We start from the raw sequence: 6,000 nt of genomic DNA, 5'->3' as shown, positions 1-6,000 counted from the left end.
TGTAGTGCTAGTAGGGAGGATTCTGTGGGTTAGTATGCTGTTCAGGGGTATGTTGGAAATATTCTTTGAGTCGGAGACGTTGAAAGTAGGATTCTAGGTCACCACAGAACTGTATCATGTTCGTGGGTCTGGAGGGACAAAAGGAGAGGCCCCGAGATAGGACAGACTCTTCTGCTGGGCTAAGAGTATAGCTGGAAAGATTAACAATATTGTTGGGTGGGTTAAGGGAACTACTGTTGTGGCTCCTTGTGGCATGTAGCAGTTTAGATAGTTTAGTGTCCTTTTTCCTTTGTAGAGAGGCAAAGTTTGTGTTGTAAATGGTTTGTCTAGTTTTTGTAAAGTCTATCCATGAGGAAGTTTGTGTGGAAGGTTGTTTTTTTTATGAGAGTATCCAGTTTTGAGAGCTCATTCTTAATCTTTCCCTGTTTGCTGTATAGGATGCTGATCAGGTGGTTTCACAGTTTCTTTGAGAGTGTGTGACACAGTCTCTCAGCATAGTCTGTGTGATATGTAGATTGTAATGGATTTTTTACCTTTAGTCCTGTTGGTATGATGTCCATTTGTTTGCATTTGGAAAGGAAGATGATGTCTGTCTGTATCTGTACGAGTTTTTTCATGAAGTTGATGGATTTCCACTCCATACGGCTAAATGCAGTGCCTTGCATAATGACAGGTTTCAGAGTAGCAGCCGTGTTAGTCTGTATCCGCAAAAAGAACAGGAGTACTTGTGGCACCTTAGATACTAACAAATTTATTTGAGCATAAGCTTTCGTGGGCTACAGCCCACTTCTTCGGATGCATAGAATGGAACATATATTGAGGAGATATATGTATACACATACAGAGAGCATGAAAAGGTGGGAGTTGTCTTACCAACTCTGAGAGGCCAATTAAGTAAGAGAAAAAACTTTTGAAGTGATAATCAAGATAGCTCAGTACAGACAGTTTGATAAGAAGTGTGAGAATACTTACATGGGGAGATAGATTCAATGTTTGTAAAGTATATAGAGTAAGTTAGGATTCTGCGGTTGTCCCCCCCTCCCCATTGCTCCTCTCCTTCTCCCCCCTGTACAAGACAACTATTATGCCCCAAATCCTAGGGTTTAAGAACTGTATTTCCTGCACTCAAGCCTTCCCGGGCCCCAGTGACCATCAGAGGTGCCTCTGTTGGCTCAGAGACACTCTCAGCCCTTTGAAGTGCAATATTTGCCAATCCTTCCCCCGCCAAACTCGCCAGGTATGTGAGTATCAACTTAGAAAATTTCTCATGGATCGCACAATGAGGCCTCCATCTGACCCTGGCCAGCAAGACCACCTGTACAACGAGGAGAGGCGCCAAGGAGAGCACCTCTCAGCACGGTGACCTCCAAACCAGGGACTGACAGGAGTAGAGCCAAGGACTCTGTCTCACAGAGTCACCAGGAGGGTGCCAAACATTTTCATAAGAGGAAAAAGAAAATCCCAGACAGATTCTCTTCTACAAGGAAGACTTCTTCCCTGGTGGCATCCAAGCTGGGTGAGACTCTGCACTCCAGTACAGGGGCCCTCAGAGCTTACAAAGGGCATGGTACCGATCTCCTGGCTCTGATGAGCAAGAGTGCCTCAAGATCACAGGAGCTGGACCATCCTTCCTACCAGCCAAGGATAAATACCAAATGGCCTGTGTACCATCGGTACTGTCACATTCCAGTTAGGAAGTATCAAAAGCCCCAACTCTGCCAGTTTGGAAGGACAAGAGCCCTCCTCAGTTGAACGATAGATACACCACTCCTGAGGACATCGTTATCCTCCTGGATCTGGACTCTCCTATCTTATTGACTCCAGTCCTCACAAGAGAGATCCTGACACCATCAGTCCAGGGATGGCACGAGAGAGAGAGATGCTTTTTTTCTGCCTTTCACTAGCCATGGCAGCTCAAAACCAATGGCACCACACTAGAACATTGAACCAAATTTTCCTTCTCTAGTGAACTTGATGCTGGCAAACGAGGTCCATCACCCCACTGAGGGAGAAGATGAGCTGGATGGCGGGGCAGAGTCTCCTGAGCTCCCTCATTATCTGATAAAACAGGTTACCCTCCTCAAAACTTGATGGTACCTTATGATGGTATCTCCCCAACCAATTTTTGATCACTCTCACTGGTCTTACTGAGGACCATGTTAGGTATAGCACACACCATTTTAGTAGGTGTTATGCAAAGGGAATTACTATAATATATATGAGTGTTGGAAGTTTTGTTAACTGAATGAATTATGGTTGTCCTACAATTCTGTTCACCCATATCAAGCAGTCCACAACGTTGTGCAAAGCTGAAGTCTGCTTTGGAATTAAAAAATAGGAAACTTGTCAAAGCAAAGATTCATGAATACTTTGTAACAAGTACAGTTAAGGAGTACTTTCATGGCTTATTAACTGGTTTGGAATGTAGTATCCAAAACAGAGATAAGAATAGTACAGAACAAAACAAGACAAAGAATTGTTACAAACTGGTAGGTTGGATTTTAGTGACATGTAAAGAGTTTTGTAACTTGTAAAATCATACTATAAATGCTACTAGCTGAAATGCATATCTTTGAAACACATGTTCTGTGTAAGGTGAGCACGCAGTAAATTTATTTTCCAGAAGTAGGATATGTATGTCTTTTCATATTGTACTTTTTTTGCCTTTAGACAATAAATTTGGCTCTTTGGTCTCTTGAACATTTTTAAGCACGAACCACGAGTGTAATCAAACAATTGGCTACACATTTTAGCATATGTCTAAATGCCAAAAGGAAAAAAAAAAAAAGAAACCACTGTAGCGAGTCTCAGAGCCAGCATTTTCTGCCCTTTTTTTCTAGTTCAACCAGTCTTCACTTCTGGATAGCCAACTGCCAAGAGCTAATTTCTAAATATAGTTTTGTCAACTATTCCAAGTTTGTGAAATTCATGGACAAATTCCCTCAGGAGCACAGAACATAATTCCAGACTCTGATTGAGGAAGATAAACTGATAGCAAGATTATCCCTACAAGCCTCAGCTGATGCAGCGGACACAGCCTCTCGTTTGACGTTGACAGCTGTTGTCATGAGCTGAGCATCGTGGCTTCATTCCTTGGAATTCCCTAGGGAAATTCATTTCACAATGGAGAATGTGCCCTTTGAAGTGAATAATCTTTTCAGTGAGAAAACAAATTAATCATTATACCAATTGAAAGATTCTAGGGCATCCCTCCACTACTGGAGAGCTACATTCCAGTACTGAGAAAAAAGTGTGATAGATCTCAGAGGTACAAGTCTTGACCAGCACCTCAACTCTTCTATCACCAAAGAGGCTACGAACCACTGTGGAAGCAACAGAAGCTCCAGTGGAGCAAGCATATAATGCTCCTCCTCCTTCCAACCTCAACCTCCTGCTAAGAAATATTTTTGACAGGACTTTGGAGAGTTATGAACCACAGTAGATGCCACATCTATCAACCATGAGTCCCAAGAACCAATTTGGAGGCTATCTAGCCTGCTTTGCCCAAGCTTGACAGATGATACCAGAAATATGAGGTCTTAGCATAATTCATTCTGGCTACACTATAGAATTCATCTCCCCACCACCTCTGGAACCCTCTTCCCATCCCTCTTCAGGGACCACTCTCTTGAGAGGAAGCTCATTCAAGAGGTGAACTCCCTCCTTCTTGAGGGAGCCATAGAGCTGGTACTTCCTCAACATTGGGGGAAGGGATTTTACTCAAATTATTTCATCACACCCAAGAGAAGAGAAGGTGGAGACCCTCTGGGACCTCAGACAACTCAATGCCTTTATCGACAAATTGTGTTTCAGAATGGTCACCCTGGCATCAATAATTCCCTTGCTGAACAGAAACCAGTAGTTCACAGCTCGCAATATGAAGGATGCCTACTTCCATCTAGACCTCCACCACCCTCCCAATGCCCTGCACACAGAAGGTTCTTCAGGTTCACTGTGGGCCTGAAACACTATCAATACAAGGTGCACCCCTTCATCCCTGCAGTAATACCAAGGGTATTTACAAAGGTGCTCTCAGAAGTGGCAGCTCACTTCTGGTGCCACCAGTCACTGGTTTTCCACTACCTTGATAACTGGCTGCTGACAATGAAGTCTTATCAGGAGGTATTGGTTGGAGACATAATTGATGCCGGTCTTCTACAATTGTTGGGGATCTATGTAAGCACAGAAAAATCTGTTAAACTCTACGAATTGTGTTGGAATCTAATCAGGGTGACTCTGGACTTCATCAGGGAAAAAGCATATCTTCACCAGGACAGATTCCAGTCCATGAAGGAACTTGTCACTCAACTCAGACTGAGCCCACAAATGTTGATCCACTCATGTCTCATCCTTCTAGATCAGGAGTGGGCAAACTACGGCCCGGGGGCCACATCCGGCCCTTCAGATGTTTTAATCCGGCCCTCGAGCTCCCGCTGAGAAGCAGGGTCCAGGGCTTGGCCTGCTCCACATGTGCCGTGGCTCCGCATGGCTCCCGGAAGCAGAGGCATGTCCCCACTACGGCTCCTATGTGTAGGGGCAGCACCTGTGGACGGGGCAGCATGCAGAGCTGCCTGGCCGCACCTCCATGTAGGAGCCAGAGGGGGGACATGCCACAGTTTCCGGGAGCTGCTTGAAGTAAGCACCACCCAGAGCCTGCACCCCTGACGCCCTCCTGCACCCCAACCCCCAGCCCTGATCCCCCTCTGAACCCCTCAGTCCCAGCACAGAGCACCCTCCTGCACCCCCAATCCCTCATCCCCAAAGTCTGCACCGCCAGCTGGAGCCCCCACACATCCCAACCCATTACCCCAGCCTGGAACCCCCTCCTGCACCCTGAACTCCTCATTTCTGGCCCCACCCCAGAGCCCACACCCCCAGCTGGAGCCCTCACCCCCTTCCACACCCCAACCCCCAATTTCATGAGCATTCATGGCCCACCATACAATTTCCATATCCAAATGTGGCCCTCGGGCCAAAAGTTTGCCTACCCCTGTTCTAGGTCATATGGATTCCTGCATGTATGTGACCCCCTTCATGAGATTTCAGCTTTGCTTCCTGCAGACTTGGCTTCAGACAGTAGGAGCAAGCTAGTCTTTGGGGGGGGGGGGTGGAGTCAAGGCTCCAGAGGAGATGCTCTTCTAGTTCATTGGTCGGGACATCTGATGTTATGCCTTCACACCAATTCCTCTCTTACCTCAGGTTCTGAGGAATATCAGACAGGAAGGAGCAGCAATCATTCTGATTGCTCCCAGATGGTCCAGGTAATTCTGGTTCCCCTACCACAGGGGTGGGCAAACTTTTTGCCCTGAGGGTCCCATCTCGGTATGGAAATTGTATGGTGGGCCATGAATGCTCACGAAATTGGGGGTTGGGATGTGGAAGGGGGTGAGGGCTCCAGCTGGGGGTGCGGGCTCTGGGGTAGGGCCAGAAATAAGGAGTTTGAGGCACAGGAGGGGGCTCCAGGCTGGGGCAGCAGATTGGGGGGGGCTCCAGCAGGGGGTGCAGGCTCTGGGGTGGGGTTGGGGGTGAAGAAGGGTGCTCTGTGCTGGGACGGAGGGGTTCAGAGGGTGGGAGGGGGATCAGGGCTGGGGATTAGGATGCAGGGAGGGGGTCAAGGGTTCAGGCTCCGGGCGGCGCTTACCTCAAGCAGCTCCTGGAAGCAGCGGCATGTCTCACCTCTGGCTCCTACGCGGAGGCGCGGCCAGGAAGCTCTGCACGCTGCCCCGTCCACAGGCGCTGCCCCTGCAGCTCCCATTGGCCGCAGTTCCCGGCCAATGGGAGCTGCGGAGGCGGCACTTGGGGTGGGAGTAACGTGCGGAGCCCCCTAGTTGCCCCTACACGTAGGAGCCGGCGTGGGGACATGCCTCTGCTTCCAGGAGCCATGCTGAGCCATGGCACATGTGGAGCAGGGCAAGCCCCAGAGCCCGCTCCCCAGCGGGAGCTTGAGGGCTGGATTAAAACATCTGAAGGGCCGGATGTGGCCCCCGGGACATAGTTTGC

This window comes from Emys orbicularis, chromosome 2 (assembly GCF_028017835.1).
Source record: "Emys orbicularis isolate rEmyOrb1 chromosome 2, rEmyOrb1.hap1, whole genome shotgun sequence".
Lineage (NCBI taxonomy): Eukaryota > Metazoa > Chordata > Testudines > Emydidae > Emys > Emys orbicularis.
This window is presented reverse-complemented; position numbering follows the sequence as displayed.